This window comes from Erithacus rubecula, assembly GCF_903797595.1.
Source record: "Erithacus rubecula genome assembly, chromosome: Z".
Classification (NCBI taxonomy): domain Eukaryota; kingdom Metazoa; phylum Chordata; class Aves; order Passeriformes; family Muscicapidae; genus Erithacus; species Erithacus rubecula.
In genome coordinates, this window is record NC_136661.1 from 11670272 (window position 1) to 11697947 (window position 27676).

Consider the following 27676-nt stretch of genomic DNA (forward strand, 5'->3'; position numbering starts at 1 on the left):
TTCTGGAACATTAGCTTTCAATTTAAACCCTACTCTAAGACCAGCTGTGTCCTTTTCCTGCTGAAAATGCATCATTCAACACCTCCCTTTCCACACAGAGTATTTTTGCTCTCCAGCACCGAAAAAATACTGAGTGAATGAAATCATGGGTCTGATACACAGCCCTTCAATGGTTAAGTAGAGGTAATTGTTCAGAGTGCTGACTTCATCACTTCAGGCATCCCCTCAGACACTTGGTACACTCTGTCTTTCTTTTTTCTGATGCAATGCAGCCAGCGTTATTGAAACACTCCATTGCTGATTTACTAATTAGCCTTTATTACCAGAATTGGTCTGACCTTATCTACTTTCAGTACTGTTCTTACTGGCTCTGTTCCTCTAGAGCATTCTCATCTATTCCCATGTACAATGCACATTCAGGACCTTATTTAGGTTATGAGTCAGAAGATAAGCCTGTCTCCCAGTCTCCAGCTGGAGCTCCTGAGGCTTAGCTGTGATCTCCAATATTCTTTACAGTAGTTGTTATTTTTTACAGGGTAATTTGAGGGATCAATACCTAAAAGTAGTAGAGATATTACTATCATTTCTTGACATTTGTTATCAAAACTATAGACTATATAGAAAAATTTGCATGTGTAGAAAGTGCATGTCGTGAATATCAGAATATTTTTTTCCTGCTGCTGGGCATAGGGTTAGTGTCAAGAGTCTCCAGCATGAGGTGGAGAGTATTTGGAGGTTAAGTAAGGTTTTTTTTTCTTCCATGTACTTCTTGGTCTGATAAGGATCATGAAGAGTGGTGGGAAGCTGTTGTCCTACCTTCTACTTCCTGAGCAGCAGTGCCAGCAGTGCCATAAACAATCAAGATAACACTAACTTAAACCAAATACTAACCAACCCAGGAAACCTCTCTGCTGGGTAGCTGTATGCTGCACTGTCCCACAAACATGCTTATTTGCTCACTGGCCTCAGGTGGTGTACAGGAAGCCTGCCCCAAAGGCTGGTTCATCAGTGAACAGCAAGGTTACTGATTATGGATTCATTTAGCTGAAAGGCTAAGCTTGCTGCTGGAAGCCCAGGGGTCCAGCCAACAAGAAAGGGGATGCTGTCAGAAGAGTTGTTGCAGAGCACATGGGAGACTGCTGGTGCTGGGAGATTTCAAACAGGCAAAAGAGCAGAGTGTTTCTCTGAGAGGCTGATTTCTTCATTCCATAAAACTTGTCTGATTTCTTTGCACACCTGAGATTTCTGCCTTAGTGGACCAGGAGCACCCTAAATAGCTCAGGGCTAAAGCACAAGGAATAAGGTATTATTAAATTGCTATTCCCACCGTGCATTTCAGTGATGTCACCACATCAGTCTAGTTGCTTGTCAATGTGTTAGTGTTTTGCTACTCAAACAAAAAGTAGGAAGAATTCCCTGCATTGTATGACTGTGACTACATTACTCTGATCATGACATGATTTAGCATAGAGATTTGGGAAAGAAATATGACATATTTTTGCACTGGAAATGGAAAAAGTGGGAAGTACTTCTGCTAGAGGGCTCTCTGCCTTTGGCTACCCCGTCCGTCGTCCCGTCCGTTGTCCCCCCCCACCATCAGACAAATGCATTTTGTACTGCTTTTTTATTATGCTCAAATATTTTAAGGCACAATGCATAATACTTATAACACAAGTAATGGATAAACCTGTGTCTTGTTGTTTCCCATATTTGTATTATAGACAGAGCCAACAGCTGGTGCATACACTATACAGTGGGCAAAGAGAAAAAAATATTTTATTGTGAGGCATTGTTAAATACTGACAGCATAGAACTGCACAGTTTTTAGCAGGCTGGAACATATTGTAGTGTTTGGAAAAAAACACCTGCAATTTTCCCTGTAGATTTTGTCCTAGGAGAAGATGGTGTTGCTATTATTCATTCTCTTTATAAAGCTATAGCAATTTGGCAGTCAGTCCCTCAGATAAGAGAGAAGGGGACTGTGGTCTTTACTTAGATGTAGCCATTTTTCAGGAAAATACAGCTGACAAAGACAGAAGACTTCCCAAAGAGTACAAATCAGGGTCAGAAAAAAAATCTGAAATGCTCCCAACAGCAAAAGCTTAACTCCTCAAATGAAGAAAACAATCTTGTTGTTGTGACCAATATCCTATTCCCAATCAGAGGCTTTCGAAAAGACATTAATTTATCAATTCTTTTGGCAAACTATTTTATTTTGATTGTGATGGAACAACTAAAAGACTAGAAGAGGCTGGCTAAAAAAAGAGAAAGTAAAATTAAGAACTAGATATAGTATTAGATGGTGGGAAATGCCATCACCTGCATCAGCAGCATCCAGCAATGGCAGACTGGGAGGCTCCATCCAAAATCTTAAAAACACTCCAAAAAGCACACTCAGCTCCCCAGAGATGTAAAGCAATCATCTATTTTTTTAGTTAGAGTACTCAAAAAAAGAGAGAACAAGGCACTGATCAAATTACAATGAAGGCAAAAGGACTGACCTGAGCAAGGAGCAGCTATAAAACATGAAACAGTCATTGCTAGATGAAAGGCATGGCATTCAAAGGAAAATGACCAAATGACCATGTAACTCCACAAAGGCTTGGAATCCAGTGCACAATCTTCCATTTGAAGACAGAGCAAAGATAGGATACAAAAGGAGCCGCTGCCAGAAAATGTGGTGGCATAGACAGGGAAAGCATGCCCAAATAGAGAGGATACAAACTGCAGACACTCTGAATGTCATGAGGAAAAAAAGTCTACAGAAAAGGGAAACAAAGGAACAAAACCACAAAAACAAGCAGGCATCCAAGGACTGCAAGAGAAGTGCCAAACCCATGTATAAACTAGAACCACAGGAAGAGTTAAGGTTGAAACAGTACTCTGGAATTAATCTTGTCCAATCCCCCTGCCAAGGGGGTTACCTAGAGCAGGTGACACAGGAACATGTCTAGGTAGTTTCTGAATGCCTCTAGAGATGGAAAATCCATGATATCACTGGGCAGCCTGTGACAGTGCTCTGCCCTGCTCAACATAAAGATGTCCTGCCTCATCCTAAGTGAAAGTTCTTGTGTTTTAGTTTATTGCCATTACTTCTTGTCCAGTATCTGGGCACCACTGAAAAGTCTGGCATCATCCTCTTGGCACCCACCTCTGAGGTGTTTATGTGCATTAATTAGATCCCCCTCAGTCTTCTCTTCTCTAGACTAAAAAGGTGCAGCTCTCTCAGTCTCTCCTTGAGAGCATCTCCAGAGCTGCTCCAGACTCATCATCTTTGTGACCCATCACTGGAGCTCCATGTCTCTCTGGTGCTGAGGAGCCCAGAACTGGACACAGCACTCCAGGTGTGGCCTCACCAGGGCCCAGCAGAGGGGAGGATCAGCTCCCTTGGCTTCTGGCCACACTCTTCCCAATGCAGCCCAGGATCCCACTGGGCCTCCTGGCCACAAGGACTCACTGCTGGCTCATTGTCACCTTGAGATCCACCAAGACACCCAGGTCCTTCTCTGCAGAGCTGCTCTTTAGTGGGGCAGCCCCAGCCTGTGCTGGCACTTGGGGTTATTCCTCCCCAGCTGCAGGACCCTGCCCTTGCCCTTGTTGAGTCTCATTTGGGTTCTCCCTGTGCAGCTCTCCAGCCTACCAAGGCCCAGCTGAAAGGCAGCAGAGCCTTCAGGTGCATCAGCCACTCCCCCAGTTTGTGTCATCAGCAAATCTGCTGAGGGTACCTTGGATCCCTTCATCCAGGCCAGTGACAAACAAGTTGAGTGAGACAAGTACTGATCCCTGGGGAACACCACTGCCTGCTGGATTCTACTGCCCTGATCCTGACCCTCTGAGCTCTGCCATTCATCCAGTCCTTGGTCCACCCCACTGTCCATTCATCTAAACCACGTTTCCTGTGCCTACCAGTGAGGATGTAATGGGAGATGGTGCCCAAAGCCTTGCTGAAGTGGAGTCAAACAACATCCACTGCTCTCCCCTCATCTGCCCATCCTGCCCTGCCTCACAGAACGCTGTCAGATTGGTCAAGTATGATTTCCCCTTGGGGAATCCCTGCTGACTGATGACCTTATTTTCTTCTGCATGCTTGGTGATGGCCTCCAGAATGTTCTGTTCCATTGCTTTTCCAGGGATGGAGGTGAGGCTGACTGGCTGGTGATTTCCTGGATCCTCTTCCTTCTAGCCAGTTTCGAAGATGAGAGTAACATTGGCTTTCCTTCAGTCATTGGGCCCTGTGGTGTGTGATTTTTCAAAGAGGGTGGAGAGTGGTTTACCTACATCATCTGACAGCTCCCTCAGCACCTGTGGGTGCATCTTATCAGGGCCCGTGGATTTATGTCTGCCAAAAGTCTGCACAGTTGATCTCTAACCAAACCCTTTATGACAGGGAGAAGTCGTCTTTTCTCCAGCCTTCCTCTCCTTACCCCAAGGTCTGGGATTCCTGAGGGCTGGCCTCTGCAGTTAACACTGAAGGAAAGGTGGCATTCAATAATCCTGCCTTCATTCTGTCTTCCTTCACTAGAACACCTATCTGATTCAACAGTGACCCCCACATGTTCCCTAGTTTCCTTTTTGCTGCTAATGTAATTGTAGAAGCCCTTCTTGCTGTCCTTGATTTCCCATTATATATTAAATTCCAACTGAGCATTGGCTCTCTACATGCTCTGACAATGTTACTATAGATGTACCACATGACCTGTCCCTTTTTCCACACGCCATAAATTTTTCTCTTCTGTCTGAGATTTGGTAGAAACTCCCTGCTCATCTCTGTGGGTCTCCTAGCCCCTTTGCTAGATTCCTTGCTCATGGCAATACACTGATCTTGAGCTTGAAGGAAATGATGCCGGTGGGTGAAGCCAAAAGTGAAACAGACAGTAGGATATGGCTTTGTGATTTATATCCTATATAAATCTATATGATCTATATGATCTGTATCCTGAGTCTTTTGTGAGGAAAGAAAGTGTAATCACAGCAAAAAAAAATCAAATTAAAATCATGTGAAGACATACTCACAAAACTAGAACCATAGTGTAACTTAAAAGCAGAGTACAAGGAAGGAGGAAGGCTGGCATTTCAGTTAGAGAGACAGAAAAAAAAAAGAGAATGAAAAACCTCTGATTTTATTAAAATATATGACCCTCACAATCCCAGAGCCAAAAGAAATATTTCCCTCATAGAAGTATGGCAAATGGAAGGTATAGCAGCAGGAATTAAATTTTATGTTCCATCAAGGAAGCTGGAAGGTGAGTGAATTACCATTATGATTTAGTCTTTTTTTTTGGTGTGCAAGAATATCTTTCAGACATGTTATATGTGCTATGTTATATGTGATGAAAGAGTTTGGCTATTACGGGAGCCAAACTTATAAGAGCCAAACAATGGGAGCTGCAAAGAGAATGGAAAATCAGATCATGTTGTCACAGAAGCCAAAAGTTGGATGAGTAGCATGGTACCTCCTTAGAAATCAGGCAAGCTATTTGCCAGAGACCCTTAAAGCTTTGAACAAAATACTAAAAAGAGCTCAACATCAAAAGGAGACATATAAAATGAGTTCACAACAGCAAAACATATTGGCAGCCAGTGCCAACAATGGATATTAATAAATGTCATTAGAACTACTTTACCATATTTGGTATGTCACTAGGTTGATGGAAATGGCAAAGAATGACATTTGGGGTAAAAACTGAGGGCAACTTCCAATGTTACCAGAAAGATATATAAAAAAAATTCTTAGGAAGTTGCATCATAGCGGATGATGTTCTGGCAGCATAGATGCAATCACTGGGGGAAGGCTGATGCAAATCACAGCAGAAATCCCCATTGTCTTCTGTGACCATTCAGGAATGCAGGACTGCAGTTGGAAGTGGAGTCACTGAGCACATAAGGCTTGTGATCTGGCCTTGGGAAGGCAGAAGTAAGAAGACTCAAATCCACACTAACTGGATTCCATCAGTTTACTATTAACACTGCTAAACTAGCTTGACTTCTTTCCCCAGAATCTTTAGGTGAAAGTTAACTTTCATGGTTACTATTACAGAAATGACCATATATTTACTTTGATGTAGCTATGTCACATCTCAGACATTAACTACACACACAAAAATACTGGGATGTGTACACAAAAATGTGATAGAGAAGACACCTACTTCAGAAGTGGCAGTAGGTGCCTTCTGTGTTGAAGGCCACACTAAAACAGGGGCCTTGCAGGACCTTCTGCATGTGAAAAATGCATGAGAAATATGTTCTTTATCCAAGCACTGGAAACCTTCAAAGAGAAGGTGACCATGAATGACAAGCATTTATAGAAAGGCCTTACTGGAAGCTTCTGGAAACTTTCATCACATGCTATTGATACTGCAGAGCTGCACTTACAAGCAGTATGCTTCAGGATACCAAGGTGTGCCTAACTGGTTTCTCTTCCCAAGGGTTATTGTGACATGAAGCATGGCAGCTCATCAACTTTAAAGGAATGAGTTCATCAACTTGTAAGAAATACAGGAAACTATGTGACAGAACACTTCAACTGAGGTAGTTATGATGCAATTTCAAGACAAAGGTTAGAAAGGGTCAGAGAACAAGCTGCATAAAAGAGCAAATTACAAGTGTTTCTACCAGTTGTTCTGTTGGGAGGATGAACGGTAAGAGCAAGGCATGATCTTCCTCTGAAGAGTGGTGAGAGGGGATGAGTGACCATGGCAAATCACATGTGAAAAAAAACGTATTGCAGTAAAAGTTCTCTGTAGGGCATATTTGAGCCAATCTGGCACAAAATCTGGAAAAGCAGAGAGGCCATAGACACCTGACCAAAATATCCAATGGTAACTTCTGATCTGAGTGGGAAAATTCAGAGGTGACAAAATAAACCACTTGTCTAGCAGACCTGTCTTCACTGCAGAGGTGGAATCTTTCACTGCAATTTTCTTGTGTTCTTCTAAAAAAATCTGCTTCTCAGACTCCTAGGGACCAGAAACATGGAAAACATGATGATAGAAACTGCCCTGGATAATGCAAGGAGCATACAGAGGGCCTTCAATCTCACAGCGTGGTTTCATAGGGGAAAGCCAGGTTACACAAAGCTTTGTACAAGCTTCCTGTGCCTGTGAAGTCACATGTATCAGATCACTGGTAGTGGAAGGCCTGTTAGAAGTTTTTTGGTTTTTTTTGTCCATTAGAAGTTTTTGTGGTTACCACAATTCACCTCTTCTGCAATAAAATTTACTGAAGGCATTCATTGTGAAAACCATAGTAGAATAAATCCACATGTAATTGTACCCCAAAAACAGGGAGCTTCCGTTTTTGACTGTAGTGAATGCTTTTTATCCATGTGAGAAGGCAAATTTTCAGCTGTGGCTTCCATATTACAGAAGAACATCTTTAACTGGAAACATGTTCTGTGCTGAGACCCTCAGCGTTTTTTCCTGAGTTTTTCCCCTTAATTCTTTGTTTTTCTGCTCTTCTGGGGAGAGAGAAATGAGGAGAGGAAAGAACTCTTATTTTTGGTAAGGATAGATTGAAAAAATCAGTGAGAGCAGTGCCCATAGGGGAGTGTCAGGCCATAGGATATTGCCCTAAGCATTCTCCTGGCCTGAGCTACTGCAGCTTAGGGATGTCCTGACTTAAATGTGCCTCAGTTTATTTGTTTTTTAGTGGGTACTTGTCCAGTGTCCCCTTGAGTCCTTGTTAACCTTCAGTAGTTACTGCTTTGTCACACTCTTATTTATGCTTGAACACTGAGCACAGCCACCTGCCTTAAGCGTTTTTTTTGATTTCTCTATGTGGAGAGTTATAAACCACCCTTTTCAGTAAAGAAAATCCTTGAAGTGGCACCAGACTCATGGTCTGTAGCTACATTAATTTATTGGAAAGTCCTTGCTGAAGACAAGGAAAATAAAACATCTTAGATTTTAATTTTATCAGATCACTATACCAACAGCATCACTTTCAATTTAGATTCTATACTCACTAAAGATAATTATATACTGAACAGAAAACTATATCCAACAGGATTTATAATTAAATTACATTAAAACATTCCTCATTAATTTCTTCAGGGTTCTTGGACATCAGCCTCAGGCTGCATTTTTCTGAGATGCCCTGAACACTAGTTGATGTGGAAGCATCTCTTTGTACTGACCATCTCTTATTATCCGTAGGCATACAAATCTCATTTCTAAATCTCCCTAGAAGAAGCTCCAACACCTCTAGTGACAGCCCAGAGCAGGAGTGGGCTGAGCACAGCTGGCTGGCAGTATGCACTCTTCCCCATGCTGAACCATCTGCCAGCACCTGCACTTCTTCTCCAAGGACAGGTCTGAGAATAAGGTTTGAACTTTAGAGGAAGGTAGATCTGGCATTAAGTGGTAAAAAGTTAAGAAGCCCAGAACTGCCTGCCATTGTAGACAAGAGACTTTGATCTGAGATTATGACAGAGATGTTAATAACTAGACTGGAACACATTTTTTTTCTCAACCTGAGAGAATTTTTAGGCTTTCACAATTTTTCTGTAGCTCAGATCAAGGCAGAAAGTTGAAATAATGGAAGCCAAGACAAGTGCTCCTCTTTCCTTCTGTCACGTGTTTTTCAGTGTCTTTCACTTTAATTTTTCCTTTTTCTTTTACTTTTGTCTTTAGGAAGAAGTCATGTGTCCTCTTTGATCCCTTTCCACCATCCCTTCACTGTAAATGCCTCTTGCTGTGTCCTCTCACCACCTCCCTAAAAACAGTGGGGCTAAGCTGGTGTAAGGTACTCAACACTTTCCCTCTAACTGCTATTATAATACTTACTAAGCAAGATATAAAAATAGTCAAAATTTTAAATTTAAAAAAACCTGAGATATTTCAAAAGTAAAAAGAGATACATTGCAAGGCAGGAAGGCTTGCCACTGGGTATAGTGTTATAAACATTAAGTTTGGATAAAGCTCTGCTTTGGTGGCTAGCTACCTCTCAGATAAAATGCAGTGGAGTTCCAGGACTGATATTTTTAAGAGAGAAGCAGGAGCTGAGCTTTTGCACCCTACAAGTGGCTGTACAGGGAACTCGCCTTGTTTTCCAAGGCTGGTTACTCTAGCAAGTCCAAATGAGGTTTAGCGCTTTTGAAAGTTAAACCTTTTTATCAGGAACTCAAGCACAGATCCTGGATTTATCTTCACATGCAAATGTTAGTGCCTAGTGTTTTTCTAAGGACACCTGTAGGCACAGACTTCACCAAGGTGGCTATGCAAATGTCTGGACTACTGTTGATTTTTCTCAGGCTATGACTATGCCATATGGAGTCTCATATGTCTGTTCTCTATGTATCTCCTTTATTAACTCATTCTATTATTTTTCCAGTTGATTAGCTTAAATTTAAATTAACTTTGTCAAATTTCTTGATGCTCAATCTCTACAGAAGAAAAAGGGGCAAACCCATTACTTCTTGTTTTGGTTCCATCACCAAAGTACTTGTCTGTGGTGGGCTTATACATACCCCATTAAAGCCAGATTAAGTGTCCAATACAAAAATGGAGAGCAGTTTTATTAAAAAGATATGTGTTAAGCTTAGCAGCTTCAGGCATATTCTCTATGTGCTCATACCACAGATGCTGAACACACCTGCACACCTGCAGGAATATGAATACTTAGCATCAATAAGGACTGTCATCCAGGTAGAGGTGTTCACATTCTGTTGTAATGAAATGTAATCAAATTTTCTTAACATGTTACCTCCTTTCTCATTGCCTGTTTGCACAGGAAGCAGATTGTAAGGGACTCTACAGACAGGGAATAAGTTGTCTTCCTCTTGAAGACTGCTTTTGTGCACTGGTACCCCTGCTGTGTAATCTAAAGCTCTGCTCAAGGTCTGTGACATTCTGGTTCTTGGGCCAGATAAGCATATCAAATCCACAGTGCCAGACCTTATTTTTTGTTCTTATCACATCTCTCTTAATAACAGGACACACAATTCCAATAAAGACACCTAGCCTGTACCTTCACTTGTTCCAGCAGTGGCAGCAGTGGTAGTCAGTTAATGGCACTGCTGCAGGAGCTGGCAGTTGTTGTTGCACATTGGGAGACAGTGCCAAGCAGTGAACAAGCATAGGCAAAGGCACTTTCCCCTCTTGGAGGCTGCAGCAGAGCAGAAAGAGGAGCACGAGGCAGGCAGAAGATGGGGAAGGAGAAGGAGGGAGCTGGCTTAGCAGACTATTTATAATCAAAACAGCACATGGGCAGCCTAATGCTGTCAGGTTGTTTCTGGACAACTGCAAAAAACAGCCTAGCCTTCTTCACCTGCAAACAACTGCAAAAACAGCTGTACCTCCACAAGTTGCCTTGTGATTCTGCCAGCTATCACCTGAATACACAGAAATCAACCAGCAGGTAGAGCAGAATCAGAAGCCTGCTTAAATCCATTCCTGGGCGTGCAGAGATGGGAGCATCTAAGTAGGATTGGTAGTCAGGGATGTGCTGAATTCCCTGAAACCCCAAGCACTTTGTCACCACAAACCCCGCTCAAAAATATCTCAGAGAAAACAACCATGGTTCTAAAAGAGTCTTCTGGGCACCTGAATGCACAGTTCCCAGGGATGGCCATTGTCCTAGAAACTTATGCCAATGATACCAGGAATAGAAGTTCAAACAGGGACCTGATTCACTGACGTTTGTTCTGTGAAATCTCACACTGATGCAATTTTGAGCAAATGCTCACATAGATGGAGTCAACTCACTTCTACTTCAGGTAAATAGATTTATTTATTTTCCATGCCCACAAATAAGCAGAATCAACCTGCTTCCTCCTTTAGCCCTGCAAGATAGGCTGAATAAACTAATCCAGAATTAAAAAGTGATCCTTGCAAACCGATATAGTTGTTATCAAGTCAACCCCATTTCTGCAAGAATCCTAGAAGAATGAAACTGCAACAGAACATAAGCAAAAGGGATGACAGCAAAATTTTTTAAACCCAGTTACTGGACACTAAATTAAAATAATCTGATTAACAAAAAATTACTTTGAGTAGTGTTTCTAATGCCTTGGCTTAGTGATGGGACAGTGTGGGAGAGCACTTAGCTTTGCATTCCTAGCTCTGGCCCACATCAATCCTTCATGCAAAGTAATGCCTTGAAGAAACTTAATGAGGAGGGATGGCAAGGACAAGGCAAAGGGGTCCCCTTGCCAGACGTCTGTCCTAGTGGATTCCAGCAGGAGCACACCCTGCATATACCACAGATACATAACATACTGTGTCATTTGCACTCCAAGGCATGTGTAAAACAGCTTGTTTCAAGCTCTTCCAGCTCCTCCACTGTCTTCAAGATGGGAAAAGAAGTATCAGAACTCAACACCAGGGTGTTGCACATCCCCTGGCAGTGCAATGAAGCGCGCTTCCAACACAAAAGCAAGCTCTGGTGTTTGCATACAGGACTACTGGACTGACTGCAGCAATGCACACTCTCATCCCCTAATTCAGTCATGAGCAGTTTTTTAATTTATTTGCTCAGAAGTATTTATCTACCATTTTCAAATCTCACACTCACAAGGTTTCAGCAATTGGAAAAGGTTTAAACCACTTTCACCCTACTGCTTCATTCTGATGTTGAAAGAGCAGATACCTCGTATGCATTATTGAACACTGAAGTCAGGGACAGAATAAAAAACCAGAGAAGCTAAATCTAAACAAAATATAGTCATCACTGCTCTTACACAGCTCAGTAAGACCCTGACAAAATTGCCCTGTGATATCCAAACTGTGCTGTGTACCATTTAGAAATCAGAAGCTAAGGAAGATCTTTGGCAATGTTTTGTCAGCAGATAAGCCAGCTAAACATTAACCTCTTTTTTTTGCAATCCCTAATCAGAGGTTTCCATTCATACAGCTGCTCTGTACTCTGAACCTTGAGTTAATGTATCTCTATTTTACAGGAAAGCTTTGCTCACACTGCTTTTGGACTCTGCAGGCTTGACAATGTGACCTCCTGCTGCTAGCTCAGGAGGCAACTGGTGATGCCTTTGCTTAGGTCATGTTAGTTAGAGAGTTCACGTCAGGTCCAGTGCTTAGCTTGCTATGAACAACTTGTGGTTTCCAAATGAAGTGCACCATCATGAAATTAGGATTTTACTTACAGCAAAGAAGCATGATGATTTGGAAAGTCATATTAGGTATAAAAAAGTATTTCCAAATCCTGGTGCAGGAGTGCAGCAAGCTGAAAAAAAGTTGCTTGTCTGGAAAAGCAGACCCTCCCAAGACAGCATCTACAAGTTCTCAAGAGAAAACATCAGACATATTGTTGTTTATTGATAGTATATCAGTGTGGTCTATTTTTCACATGTTAATAAGAGAGAGAAAGACACTAGCTAATTGTTGTCATTTATCAGTATTAGGTATTAAAAAAGAAATAGAGATAAGGTGCAAAATAGCAGCAGAAATGTTAGATTTGGACTATGAAGACTGAATTTTAATGTTGATATTTTGGAATGTTTTTGGAATGATTTCTCAGTAGCACGAAGCAGATGCAGTTAAACTGATCTGCAGAGCCCAGGGGTCAGAGCAGCTCAGTGGCTCTCTGTGATGGAGCCTGGGCAGCAGAATGCAGAGGGCAAGACTGGAGGATCTGAAGAGGAGGAAGCATCCAATAATACTCTCTGTCCATCCTAGCCTGCCTAAATTCTGGAAGAGTTTTGTGGGCAGTGCTGAGCCAGCAAGTCCCAGACAATGTAGCCATTCCATCTTCCCCTCCCAAATTCTCCAGCTCTAGGCTTGCTAAGAGCAGTGAGAGCTTGGGGGAAGTCTTGCTTGCAGTGTCTGGAGTATCTGACCCTCATGCATAAGCATGCCTCTGCAGACTTGGTCTGTCTCTTCTGTGTTCTGAGAACCTAGTTTTGAAATGCTCTTCCTCAGCTCCTGCTTAGACATTTAATTTTCCAGGCAAGAAATATAGCTCAGTCAAAATTCAGTGAACAATTCCTATACCACACACTACTTCATCACATACTTAACTGTAACTTTAGCACTGACCTGAAGGAGACATGAACACATACTCAACTTACTGTCCATGCTAAATTATTTTCCTGAGCAAGGAGTGACAGAAGGATCAATCCTCAGCTGAACTGAGGCCTTGTCAGATTTTAGTTTTTAGAGTTCAGCTGTTTTTCTGTTGTTTATCCTAATCCCCCCTCCTCCACCAACAACAGCATAGCAGCATTGCAAAAATTTATTTTGCAACACAAGGAAAAATATGTTTTATGTATTCTGCCTTAACTCAGTAACAATAGAAGAGACTCAGCCCACTAAGATAATTTATTTCTGGTTGGAAAACAGAGATGAACATTTTAAGTGGAAAAAGTGAATGTTTTTCAGACTCACAAAAGGTGAAAACTCAAGGGTGATAACTGTGACTGCCTTGTGGTCTTATTGCAGCCTTCATACTAAAGCTCCTGGGTACATTAGATGTTCTCACATGCAGTTCAAGGCAGTAAAGCCTCTGTAGAGGTTCTTAGAGCACTGCAAAGCAGCTGGGTGAACATAAGACCAGAGACTGTATTTATTCTTACACTTGCACACCTCCAAGCATACTGACATTAGACAAGTAAGGGACAGTAGCAGAGTACAGGGTCAAACACAGATCCACATTAAGAATCCAACACAAGTGATTGCATTTGGTTTGGATTTGAGTACAGATAAAGATATAATTTTCTGATGCATTACAGCTGTGGTCAGGATGAGCTCTCAGCAGCCACAATTCAAGCCTGAGGATCTAAATTTTAGGGGCTCAACACTGACCTAATGCCCTGCTCAACTTTCCAGATCCACATGGCACCTCTCCTGAGGCTTTTGCCAGAGGTACTGGAGTCCTCCAGTACCCTCCCTGTCTTGGCCCTATTAAAAGTAGTTATCTCCCAAGATCTTTCTCTTACAGACCTCTAGAAAGTTTTCCTACAAGGTGTCTCTCTTCACCTAGGTGGATCTGTTTCTCTCCAGGATATTGCTGTGCTCATTTAAGAGACTAAGAAAATGGTTTCACCCTAACAAATCATACACAGCTTTACTCATAAATCATCTGTGACACAATACCCTCGTGGGCAGATTTCTTCACCATTTTTGATGTCAGTTACAATCTACCGTTCATTTACATGAAATTTACATTTACATAGGCTCTTGATTTCCAACACTTTGAAGCAAAACCTGATAACTGTTTAGGACTAAGCAGTATTATCTGATTTTTTTAGTGTCTCAAGAATGGTAATATACATTACTCTGCAGTAAAGCCATTATATAGTGACTCATCTGTGGAAGAAAAATTCTCATGAACCTAGTGGTACAGGGACAACCCATTTTAGGTGGCTATCTCTTGTACATGAAGCAGAAGAGTATGGCTAGATTGCCCAAAGCTGCCTCTTCTGCAAAGGCCAGTGAGAAGAAGTCCCTGGATGGACCCTGGTTTGCTGGAATATTGTTTAGTATGGACAGGCATCACTACAAATGTAGTGTCTCCTAATGTATCTATTTAGATTTACCTCTGTGTTCACTGAGAGATAGCAGAACCATATAGCATCATGTGCAAATTACACACTTAATCCTTCTCTGTGTGGGAGGAGACAACACAGTCTTCATTAAACATCTAAGAACTGTCCACAACAGATCAATGGAAAGATGACTGGAAACAGATTACTGGAAAGCAAATTTTATTCAAACTGATGAAATCTCAAACTGAAATATAAGCACCAAGGGTCAGACTGTAATGTCTTCAAGGCCAGAGAACAGCACAAAATAGGGGATGGTGGGGGTTTACATTGGGTACAAAGGAGATAAGAGATTAGGACTGCCATGAGGCAAAAAAAATAGAATGAAAGAAAGAAAAGTGAAAGGGAGAAGTCTGATGAAGTACTGTCATGGTTGTATAGAACTGAGTGGGTTTCCTCTGCAGAAGTATATGAAAAATGTTTGCTTATATTCTGTCTGTTGGTGCACTGATGCATTTCTCTCTCAATGGATTTTCACAAATATGTCCCATTTCAGATGGACCCATCTGAACCTACATGATATATTGCTATGTATATGCTTATATGTGTGTGCTATGTACAGTTATAGGGTGTAGACTAGAGACCACATAATATGTGTTCTCTGCTTCAGAGTGACCACAATATGCAGTAGAAAAGCAGCAGTGATGTTTTAGAATATCCAGCCTGTTGAACAAGCCACTGAAAATGTCTTCCTGCCCTTGCAGCACATGGAGTAAGGACATACCCTCTTAAGACTGAAGAGGCTCTGCAACTGCTGTTTTCATTGCTACTGTCTGAGTTTCTACCAGTTTCTGATTTGTGCCTCTCTCAAGGCAACAGTGGATGATGTGAAAGCTGCACTGTGAGGTGTTCTCTAACTGAGTTTCTACCAGTTTCTGATTTGTGCCTCTCTCAAGGCAACAGTGGATGACATGAAAGCTGCACTGTGAGGTATTCTCTAACTTGCTTGTACTTACAGGTGAGCATAAGATTTTGGGTTAGTTTCTGTGGTAATTTTTTTTCTCTTGCAATTTCTCTTTTGGCTTGTAGGCATGATTTATAGCTTGATTTATTTTTTTGTGCAAGAGCAATTATTCATTTCCTTTCTGCATGAAAACTTTTACAAGGTTTTTTTTTTTTTTTTTTTTTTTTTTTTTTTTGCCTACCTTCCCCATCAGGTTTGCTGTTTCAGATCATGTAATAACTCCTAACTATAACAGCTAGAATTGTTGACTGCTGGTAAACAGTTAGAGCACCTGGGGCAGTAGGGCTAGATGCAAGCTGCAGCACTGATGGGGGAAAGGAGCTGAACAAACAGTGCCAACAGTGCCCTACCTGCTGCTGTGAGAGCCAGATGCACATACAGGGAGAGGCAGGACTCTGAGGTCCATCTCTCCCTCAATCTCCATGTTACCATGAAGGAGACCTCAGAGTGATTATTTGCAGGACTTGATAAGCCTTCATCTATTTGAAGAGGTACTCTTTTTAATCAAGAGGAGATGTTAGGACAAGTCCTTAGCACACAAACAGTAAATTACGTTAATCTGTCTTCTGCTTATTTTACACCAAAATTACTACCTTAATTATGTATGTCAAAGACAGACATCCTCCTTCCTATCCAGCTTGGTATGCACTGCCAGCAACTGCCAGTGTTGTCCCTGAAGGTGACTGATTCATCGAGAATTCTTTTAAAATCTAGTCCCATAAGCTTTCTGCTTTGCCACAAAGCATAAACTCCAATTTATCTTCATGACCATGCACAACTGCAAGTATAACTGACTGTGACAAAAATAACCTGTGAGCACTCAACCCCAGCTTTTAGCCATTTTTGAAGTGTGAGCCACACACAGGTACAGTTCTGCAGAAAGGTAGGGTCTGGAGGTCAGTGTGTTCTTCTGTGTAAACAGGGTGCACAATCCAGAATAGCTGACCATTCTATCCTTTCCTAAGACAGTGTCCAAATAAAAGGAGCAAGTGAAAGACACAAAAAGATAGATCTGTAGCATTCAACTGAAGTTGAGTTTGTTTCTCATAACTCCAGAAGCAAGGCCCATTCTTGTAAGCATGTGAAAGGAATTTACAGGTACCAGGGGTTTGAAGTGACTGACCTGAAGTCCTGCCAAATGTGGTCAGGTAGTAGTAAGGTATTTGCATTGCATGAATGAATCATCACATTCATGCAATGCACCTCTCCATTCTGCTGCTCACAATGCACTTCACAAAATTTGCATTTGCATGTTCTCTAGTGTTATGGGTTATGTTTTGACTATCTCCTCTCCCTACCCCCCACCATGGAGCTGCCGGCCCCTGTCCCGGGCTGTTTTATCTAGCCGGGTGTTTTTCGGCTTTTGGGGCTTTTCGCTGCTAGCTGCTCGCTGCTGCTCGCTGCTGCTGCTTGCTGCTGCTTCAGCTGCCCCCCTCCCCTCCGCTGCTTCAGCTGCTTTTCCCCCGGCTGCCTAAACTGCCCCTCTCCCTTTCCCCCCCCCCCCCATCCCTAAGATTTGCACCGGCTCCAGAGGACACGGATCTGAACTTCGGAGATCACCTCTGGAAGTCTGCCAAAGAAGCTCTGCTGCCCTTCCCGGCGAAGATCTGCCGAGTTCATCTCAATCTGGGTCTGTGCTGGGAAGTGTTTCTTTTGTATTTTGTTAATAAAAAGTTTTTTCCACTTTCCCCTGATGAAAATTCTTTCCAAGCTTGGTGAAGGAAGGATTTGTAAGGGGGGGAGGGGGCCCTTTGGAGGTCTTTTTCCTAAAATTTGTCCCAAACTTGGACAAATTATTTTGGAAAAAAACCCACGCCCCCGAAGAGACTGGAGGAATTCTCTTATTTCTCTTATACGGATGAGGGAATTACATGGCGGAAAAGTCAAATGATTTTTCCTCAGCCACACAAAGTCAGAAACTAATTGCAGGAACAAGTGATTCATCTTCCTGTCCTGAACCATCAGATGATATCTGCTTGGGATGAAGAAAACAGGTTGCTTTTTCAATAGTAGGCCATAATTGCTTCACCACAGGGAAGATTATAAAGCCATTTTTCCTGATGTTTGTAGACATTAAGGACACCATTTTAAGAGTTTAACAAAATGTGAAGTATGATTATGAAATATTGTTCCACTCTCTGTCCTTCTTGGTGCTGGCACTAAAAAAAATAATCTTCTATTTAATTCTGAAACCATGTAATTTTTATATCTATTCTTATGCTCTAAGGACTTATTCCATGAGTTCTGTGGAGATATTTGTGGATATATTTTTGATAAATAGTTTTGTGAGGGGTGATCAGTCCTAACTGCCTGTATATGCGCTTCCAGAGTCTCTCACAAGCCAGTGTGCCTAACAAGACCAAGATTTGACTAACCAAATTCTTTGATAACCTTAGAGGGACAAAGAGCAGAATAGGTGCTGTCTTTCTTTCCAATTTGAGTCAGATTTAATACAAAGAAAGTGAGAGGAAGTAAAGAAAAAAATACCAAACTCATGACCTAAATAAGGAAATAAAGAGAAATTAGTAGAGCAAGGAAAGTTTTAAATAATGCAGGGATCCAGTTCTTCATGTAGAAAGATGTTGAATCAATTTTAAAATATTTAAGCTAGGAAAACTCCAGGAAATATTTCAGATAGTTATTGCAGTAGAAAAGAAGTATTACCAGAGATATGTGTGAAAGAAAGCTAGAATGAATCAAACATATGATGATGAGGGATTCATAGTAGGTTCTGTTATTTTCTGGGCCAATATTTCTTATAATTTCCTAGATCCAGCATTTTTTCTTATTCTGTTACCAGTTGCCCTGCAAGCAAGAGGAGTGAGCATGCTGGCTGGGGAGACAGAGTGGACTGGAAGAGACAGATCCAGACTGGCTGTCAGGAAAGCATCTGCATATAAAATGGCACCAGGGAACCAGAGCACTTCACAACAGAGAAGAAACTGGGGAATGCTGCAGGGACACTGCTGACTTCCTTGGATTAGCTGGCCAGAACTTCACTCCTTTGTTTCTGGGACATGCTCTCCTCTTTGTGCTTTGCTTTCCTGTCCCATTGTAAGAAGGAAAATATTTGGACACAGTTTAATTGTAAATAATGGTTTTTATTCATATAGGTATACAAGAAAATGAAACTAGTTGAGGCCCCAGGCTCAAGGAGTACAATGACATATCTATTTACACTGGAATATTTGGTGGAAAATCATCCCAAGAAAATAAAACTTCCCCGGAGGAAGTTTTTCTTCCTTCTTACGATTTCCTGTGGGCTCTTCTATTCTTGGAGCTATAAGAGAAAAGGCTTTCAAAGAAGTACAAAAGAAATCAAATCATAGAATAGTTTGTGTTGGAAGGGATCTAAACGATCATTTGATTCCAAATCCCCTGCAATGGGCAGGGGTCCCACCCATTAGATATGGTTAAATGAGAAATAGCTTGTCTGTCAAACAAAATGCCATTTTTAATATAATCACTGTATTCAGGAGCTCTTTTTGCTTTCTAAAACTGTCTTCTGGGTTCAGTTTTTTGGGGGAATGAAGTCATTAGGCACATCCAAAACTATTAAGTCATTTACATTTCCCTGAACCTTTTGCTTTGACACCCTGTGGCACGTCTGTAGCGTGGTGAGACAGTGAACAGTGGTTGGCACAAGTAGAATAATTCTCGTGAGTTGGTACTATAGGATGGCTTTGGCTTGTTTGCTTCCAGATGCAAGATATTGAATGCATTTTGGGGTTTCTGTTCCACATTAAACACAGCATGCACCGCTCTTCATATGGATCCAATGTTCATCTAACACTCACTGTTTGGCTCAGGCAAACACTCTGAACAGTCTGGATGAGATAGCCTGCTGAACTATAATGTCTTCTGATGCTATAGGAGGAAACCCTTTTGATGTACATGAATGTCACAATGTTGTTTGCTCATCATTTGTACTCAGGTATTATTATTAATGCCATTTGGTCTTCACACAAAGTTCCCACCCTTCCAGTTATTTTGGTGCTAATCAGAGCTAACATTTTTCAACAGTTTCTCCTTCAGTCTTTTCTGAACAACTTATGAATGAGATGAGTATCAAATCCTATGAGCAAGAATAAATATTTTTAATATACTATAGGTAGCTGCTAAGATGTTAGCATGTTAACATGTTGCAAAACTATGATTCAGTCTCAGGGGTTTATCTGGTGGTCAAAAGATTTAAAACAAAATATTTCTCTAGTTGCTTCATAATCCCATTACTGAAAGTTGTAGCTGATTGTAGTCATGCAGGAGTTGGTATCTTTCTCCAGGCAGCAACTGACAGAACAAGAGGACAGAGTCTCAAGCTGCACCAAGGGAAATATAGCTGGGATATCAAGAAAAAGTTGAGTTCAATGAAAAAATAAAGGTTGGGGTAATAACCTGAATTGTAAATTAAATTTGGATTACCCAAAAGAATGAAAGTCTTGAGAGAAGTAGAAAAGCTGAACAAGCACACTGAATTCAGTCAGTAAATTTGTTTCTCATAAACACAGTCTTTAATACACTTTTCAATAGAGAGTGATTTCATATTAATGCTCCTTGTCCTACCGTTCCTGTGCTCTTTTAGTAGAGGGCCCAGTCAGCTGTGTTAATGCATTGTCATATCTTGTTTCTCTTGAGTCTGAACAAGCCTTTAGCATAGGGATGAAATCTCCATAACACAATTCTTCCCTCCTGCTTGGCTCAAATACAGTCATTTTCAATATCATCAGAAAGACTACCTTAGTCTTCCTTTAGGAGTCTGGTGTTCAGGCTGTGTTCTCTGTCCCTGCAGCACTTGGCTTCCTGCAATGCTGGTGAATTAAAGTTAGCCAGAGTAACTAGTGGCAAAACCCTTCTTCATTAAAAAATTTGCCAAGCTGACAATAAAGTGATGCACCTGCTGCCTGTGAACAGTAAAAGATTCATACATTCTATGTTGTATCTTTTAGATAGAAGACCTTTTTTAAAATGAAGCAATTAAAATGCAGTAATTCCATAATGAAATTTCATTCAGAAATTGTGGTGTCCTTAGGAGACTTGTGGCTCCTAACCAAGGCTCATAATAGCAAAGGGAGTAACTGATCATAGAACTCAGTAGAAAGGTGGAACAGCTTGTGTGTTATCAGGCTGAGAAATTAAAAAGTGAAGTAACTCATAACTGATAAGGAGTTGGCAGTTAGAAATTTGCCCTGTTATTGCAACCTCTCACTACGTTTAGGATGAGGAACAGTTTGATTAGGGGTTTTCAAGATACAATTAATTAATTAGCAAAACTTCTCTCTGAAGTACTATGGGTGTCTTGGGCAGATGGGTGAGGTTTTAGCATACACTGGAAGGAGGGAAGATAGATGCCTCCTCCACACCAGGTTTAGTTGAAACAGAGCAGGGCTAGTGATGGAATGCTCTACTGCAGGTGGGAGAGACAGTGAAAAGGTGGTCTGTAGACAGCTGCCTGTGGTAGAACAACTCAAAATGAATATGCAAGTAGGAAAGATATTTTCTGGAAGAAAAGCACAGGTTTAGAAGGAGCACAGAAAAATTGAAGAAAGAAATGGAAAAGGCATGTCTTCCTCAGCACTGGCACAGTGAACCTAGTAAGAGGAGAGAGCTATGCAATAAGGTCTGAATAAAGTCCAGGTTTGTCTTTGCCAATATCCTGAGTGTAATAGCACCCAAATAATTTCATCTTTCCTGTGTTTTTTTTCCTTCACACTTTGGTAATGTCTCTTGCTCAGGTTTGCAAGTGTCCTGGTTCCAGCCAGGATATTTTTTGCAGTAACTGTAATGGGGTGTTATTCTGTGCCATCTCATGTCATTGCCAGGAGCAGGGGAGAGGAATTCTCACTTCCAGAGAGAAGGAGTTGCTTGTAGTCAAGAAAACATGGTGGAGGGAGGTGTCCAGTATTTTCGATTATTGAGGATGTTTGTCCATGTGAACGACTTATTTTCTTTTAGCCTTTGTCAATAATATTTTTGCTGTTACTGATTGTTTCCTTATCTCATTGCTGTTTCCGGTAAATTGTTCATATCTCACTCAGCCCATGACCTTGTCCTTTTGTGCCTCCTGTAGGAGCAGCAGGGAGAGTCTCCATGGGGCACTGAACTGGGAATTACCATTCCTGGGCCACAGCAGCATGGTTCCAGAACAGGAGACCCTCAGACACCATGGCAATGAAATATTACCTTACTGAAACAGAAATTATAGAAAGGAGGCCAGGTCCAAGCACAGTCCTGGAAAACGAAGGTAGTAGAGCAGAAGGAAAACACAAAATGTTCAGAACTTTTTCTAAGAAGGAGGGGTGCTCATGGCCTCTGAAATGTCTGGATCTCCTTCTTTTGTTCATCCTTCCCTTCTTCTCATTCTCCTTGTATAGTGCATTCATTATATAGCTATCAGCTGACATCCAGAAGCTAAATATCTACATGTATCATTTGCAACTAAAACTTGCAGACTGCTAAAAACTGCCTCTCTGTTTCCATGGAAATGAAAGCTAGCAGCATGACAATAAAATAGGAGAAAATCATCAAAAGAGAGCAGTTGAATACCTATATCTTATTTCTGCTTAATAGTAGCAAGAAGGCAAATGCATTCCATCTAGAGCAATTTCTAATGGTGGATCTCAAATTCTTTTCAAGAGTAACTACAGCTGGCCTCAAAATATCCTTGTCCAAACAGTCCTCTCACTTCCTGATGGACATTTCCTAATGGACAAATGGGCTGTTTGGGCTTCTTACTGCATAGGTATGAATGCCCTTGTTTGAGACTGGGCCTTTCAGACACTACATAGTAATGTCATATGGATGTGACATGACAGGATTATATTAATATGATCAGGAAAAGATTGCTACATGAGATGCCTATCTCATCACATCATTTTCCCTCAAGAACAATCTTCTTCCTAGGTGCTGAAGGAAGCAAAGTGGCCTTTCCTGGCTTTGTGGGAATGCAGATTCAAATTAAATACCACCAAAAATAACAACAAGTGGGGTGTCTGACTTTTATTCCCACCACCTTTCTCAGATGAAAATTAGATCAGGGAATAATAAAGCCTTTCAAGCTCCTTTAAAACAATTGTGTATACCATATGCCTGACCTTCTTTCTCCCATTTCCATGGAAACAGAGCAGAAAAAATGCAATACAATGGGACAGAGGACAATTATGCCAAATATATGTAACAGTTCTCACTGGTAGTTCTCACTGCAGTTTCAGGTTGGCTGCATTTTAAGGAAGAGGAAAGTTAAAATCTGATGGGTATCTGAAGGTGGATCACTCACCAACACAAATCTTCTGCAGCTAGTCAAATGTTTTTTCTTTAGCATTCACATCATGATAAATTTTACTGAACAGATATGAGTGTGATTGAGCACTGGAACATGTGGCCCAAGGAGGCTGTAGAATCACCTTCCCTGGAGATACTCAAAACTCTCTGGACACACTCCTGAGTAACATGGTTTAGGGGACTCTAACTGAGTAGGGAGGCTGGTCTAGATGCCCTACAAGGGCTCCTTTCAACTTTAAACATTTAGACTGATAAATCTCTTCAGCTTTGTTCTTGGTTGCACCAAAGTTGGCCTTGTGGAACAAATGTATTGGACTAGGCACAGACAAACACCTTAAAACAGCCTTGAAACAAGTGCCAGACATATTGGAAATAAGCCTATCTATTTGTGGGTTCATGCACTTTTGTAGTACCTGTACACTTCTGTGTTTCCACTGGGTTAAGCACTGATTTCATATGCCGTATTCCACAAAATTCTCTTTGCTTTCTGGGGTGATACAAATGCTTCAATGAATTACATTAATCATTCTGGATGATTAATCCCACAGTTTAATGGGAACACAGCAGCATTTTTCCTGTTGGTGAAATATGCACAGAAGAAAATTTGTGCATCCATCAACAATCCATGGGAGGTAGCAGGCTCTAGATTTTGGCTTTCAGTGCAAAAGGCATTCAACTTTCCCCTTTTTTTGGCAGAGAGATGAGGAGAAACTGGTGATCATGGGTTCAAACACTGGTTTATTTTATGTCATTTACAGACGCAACAAGATTTCCAGAGCAGTTAGTAATATACAGTAATATACAGCTGTAATATTTTAAATAGATCAAACTAACATTAGGAAAAAAGGAAGAAAAAGACTTCCAGAACTGTTTGATGTCATCCTGGCATGGAGGTGGCCCTGCATGTGCATGAGTTCTGATATCTGCATGGTCCTGCCTGTTGAGAAGGTCTGTTTGGGCTCAGAGGTTTGCATGTGAGCATCTTTTTGCAAGTTAAACCAGTCAAGAGTTCTCCAATAAAACCCTCTAAAAGAGGTAATTCTCCAGAAAAGCATGTGTTCTTACACAGAAGGAAGAGGGGAACATGGGCTGTTAGGACTTTACCCAACTACACAGAGCTCACTCTCAGGAAAGACTCTGAGCAAGAAGACCAGCTGGCCTTAAACAAAAATTTTGTAAGATGCTGTAATTCCTCATTATAGCTGCTTCACAGCAACTTCATACTTTTTTTCTGCCCTCTCTATGGAGTAAGAAAATAGAGGAAAAAATGCCCTGAGACCAGAAGCAGGTTCCAAAGTCTCTTGTTAAAATACCCAGTATTACTCAGAAAAGGAGACTGAGCATTTCAGTAAGAAAAGGAGAGTTCCTGAGGACATGAGATGGAGACACTTGGGGAAAGAAGAGCCATTTAAGGGTCTTACAAAGAAGAGTCTGCTGGCAGGAGGAGGAAGGGAGCAGGTCACTGAGTACAGTCTTGCAACATACTCATTGGGAAAATGCAAACAGAGCAAGTGAGGGAGAGCTGTGGTCTGCTTATGAATATTCTGGAAGCAGACAAATAGGCTGATTTAACTGGATAAGTTATTAACCATGAATTACTCTTTCCACCTGGACGATTAAAAGATCTGTTTATCTTTGTAGCCCATTTTGTATTTCTTCACAGACCTCACAGGTAAATGTAGAACTGGCTACTTAGGTAAGGCATTTTGATAAAGGGACAAGGTAAATTAGTCAACTTGATTACAGTGGCTTCCTGCCCAAGGGCATTTGACAAAGATTACATTACACAAAGAAATAATTCAAATGTGCTTCTGAAACAACCACATGACTAGTTCTGACCCTTTATAAGCAATTGCTTACCTGCACAATTAAATGTCTGTGTCTCACTTTGGCCTGAATAGAGCCAGTTCAACTCTCCTTGAACTTCTTTACTCCGAAAACTCTGAGTTTAGACCAAGCAAAACAGATGTATCTTTACTGACAAAGCTGAGATGTTTTTGCAAGGTTGTTTTTGCAAGGTTGATCTGAGCTGTAGAAAGCTGTTAAGTGATCGTGTCATTTCAGTCCAGCAAAGGAAAGTGGGAACTGCTGGCTGATTTATTTATCCTAAGATACTGCACAGGAGAACAGCTGTCCTGGGAAAGTCCAGCTTTTAGTGCTAGGAAACAGTCAGAACAAGGCTAGTTAAAAAAAAAAAAAAAAAAAAAAAAAAAAATAAAAGAAAAAAAGAAAAAAAAGAAAAAGAAAAAGAAAAAAAAAAAAAAAAGAAAAAAGAAAAAAGAAAAAGAAAAAGAAAAAAAAAAAGAAAAAGAAAAAGAAAAAGAAAAAGAAAAAGAAAAAGAAAAAGAAAAAGAAAAAGAAAAAGAAAAAAAAAGAAAAAAAAAAAAAAAAGAAGTGCAGCATTAAAGTTCATCTCCTCTTTAAACTCCTTAGCTTTCTGCCCCATCTAGCTTTATTACAAAGTGAGATCGCAGCAAATCAAAACAGCTTTTGCCTGGAAGCCAGGCTACCCAGAGCAGTCTGCTGTTTCTGAGTAAGGGAAGACAAAACTTTGCTCTTGGTCTGATTGCCATGGCTATCTGCCTCTAGCTTGCTAGACCTGCCTATACCTCTGTAAGGGACAACTCCCCCCAAAACACTTCTTCAGATCCAGTTTGTACTCGAGGCTCTCCATGTGTTCTTTCAGCCGGCACAGCTCATGTTTTTCCTCCTTCCATTATCACAGTTCTCCTGTACATTGGCTTCCTTTGTTGCTGTACCCCACACTGACTGCAGAATTGAATATGTAGTTCCCACCACCACCCGTGCTATGATTTTTTAGTTGCTTACCAGAATATTTTAGGTCTGGTAGCAAAGATTCTTCATGTATGAGAGATGAGGGTGGGTGACTGATGATAGCACCTCTGCTTCTCAGTCTCCCCAGTCCTTGCTCTGTGCTCATATTTGAGTTAAATACTTCTTGTTTCCTGTGCCAGCAGTGGTTTTGCAGTCACTTGTGCCCCAGCTGCCTTAGGAGGAAAGTGCAGGGAGTCCAGTACTGCAGAGAGGAAGGCTGATGTTCACCTTTAGGGGCTTTCTTTTCCCTTACTCTTGGTTAATACTCAGGTGCAGTACTTACCTTCAGACCTAGATGGTGATGTCTCTGCTGTTTTAGGAGAGCATGAACTTCTCTGCATGGACAGCTCAAAAGTCCATTCCTGTGGGGAAGGGGTGTCCTGCAGTGGGTTCTGTGCTGCAGAGTGAGGCTGCTCTTGGCCCACTAGGTCACTCTGCATTTGTACATTTGTGCCTTGCACATGGTTCTGGGAACCTGTAACAGGTCTCTTTCTCAGAAAATTCTCAGACATAAGTTCTGGCTTTCTTCCAATGACCTGAAATTAGTCTACCAAAACACCAAAGAAGGCATACAGCGAGGTATGGTAAAGTTGAAGGTGTTTTTGCTTGACTCTTTTTTTGGAAGTCATGTGGCTTTTTTCCAGGAAATCCTTTGGGTCTTTTGAGGAGGGAGTTGGCTGCTTACAGAGAGAGCCCTGCACACCCCTGGATCCCAGGAGCTGTTTTCAGCCCTGTCCCTTTGTTCCTGACACCAGCTCAGGTCTGATCCCTCTATGGTGCAGTGCCTCCAGGCTGATGTAGGGCAGTGTGGGGTGGTCCTGCTGGGAGGTGGCACTTGCTTAGAAATCACAGACTAGGGTGAATGTGGGTATGGAGCCATCTTCTTAAAGGGATATAACTGCAGCCCCATTACTTTGACTTTTCTGCTTATGAGCTCAGGAATGTAACCTCGGAAATGCTGTTCAGTTTTTCAAATACTACCTTTTGCTCCCAAACATTCATCAGTAATCTTATCAGCAATGCTGTACAGTTTTTGCATTGAGCTAGATTACCAAAATGGCTATTTATCTGGGTTGTGACTCAACAGATCTGGTGTCTGTTCCACCCTCTGCTACCAAGACTATCTGCCACTGTAAGCGAATCCCTTCTTCTGGCTGTAATGCAGTGAGGTGAACTAACAGCAAAGTGAGGGGATTTAATCAGTTGATGTTTTGCTTGTTCAGATGCAGAAATTATTCTGCCCTCATAACATGATAAAAAGTGAGTGGAAAACACAGATAAGGTCTGCAAATCTTCAGCATAGCACCGGAGAACACAGAAAGAGAAGACACAACATTCTAGAAAGCTCCATCTAGTCTTTCAGCTACCTTGAGCCTGTTGAAATGTTTTAGCATTTATCAGACCAAGCTGATGTTTAAATTTATTTATAAAAAAATTGTATAGTTATATAGCTGTAATTATAAACGTAGGTTGCAGTTTCAAGATAGTTTAAAGCTCAATATTTTATATATGCATATAGCTCTAAACAAGCATAACTAGAGAACTACAGACTCTCTTAGATGTATATATCTGTTTCTTTCTTTGTTAAAGGAATGAAAACCACTTCTAGTATAATAAAGGTCTTGACTGAAAAAGCCCAAACACAAAATCAGCTCACATCTAGCTCTCTGCCTTTCTAAAGGTGGTAGAAATCAACCAATCTACTCAAAACATGCTGAAGAGACAGCAGACTAACAACATAATCTTCATTACTTTAGAAAACCATGCCAAAAATCAAGCTTAGACTTCCAAATACTTTTATAGTGCTCACACTCTACCATTTGCATAAGAAGTAATTATTTTAAAACATTTTTACAGAAAAAATGATCTATCAACTTGCTTACCTTTCTACACTCTGATTACACTAGATTATTTACTGTGCTTTTCACACTTGTGTCCAAACCTCTGCCTCTTTACTTTTTGCTGTTAAAAGCAACTTATGAAGGAGCCCATTAAAAGACAGCATAGTCTTGGGCTCAGGTTAGTGATACATTGGATCAGCTTCTCCCTACCTAACACCTTTATCTTGGTCTACAAGCAATTTTCAAATTAAGCTTGTCCACCTG

General features: G+C 41.1%; 1 long non-coding RNA gene across 1 annotated transcript in view; it reads right to left on the reverse strand.

The window, feature by feature from the left end:
- Positions 1-18586: 18586 nt before the first annotated feature.
- Positions 18587-27676, reverse strand: part of LOC306814136 — a 36355-nt gene continuing 27265 nt past the window's right edge. The window contains exons 3-4 of the long non-coding RNA XR_013777102.1: positions 25855-26107; positions 18587-20359 (exon numbers count right to left, since the gene is read on the reverse strand). This is a non-coding gene — a long non-coding RNA (uncharacterized lncRNA). The remainder of the gene's footprint in view (positions 20360-25854; positions 26108-27676) is intronic.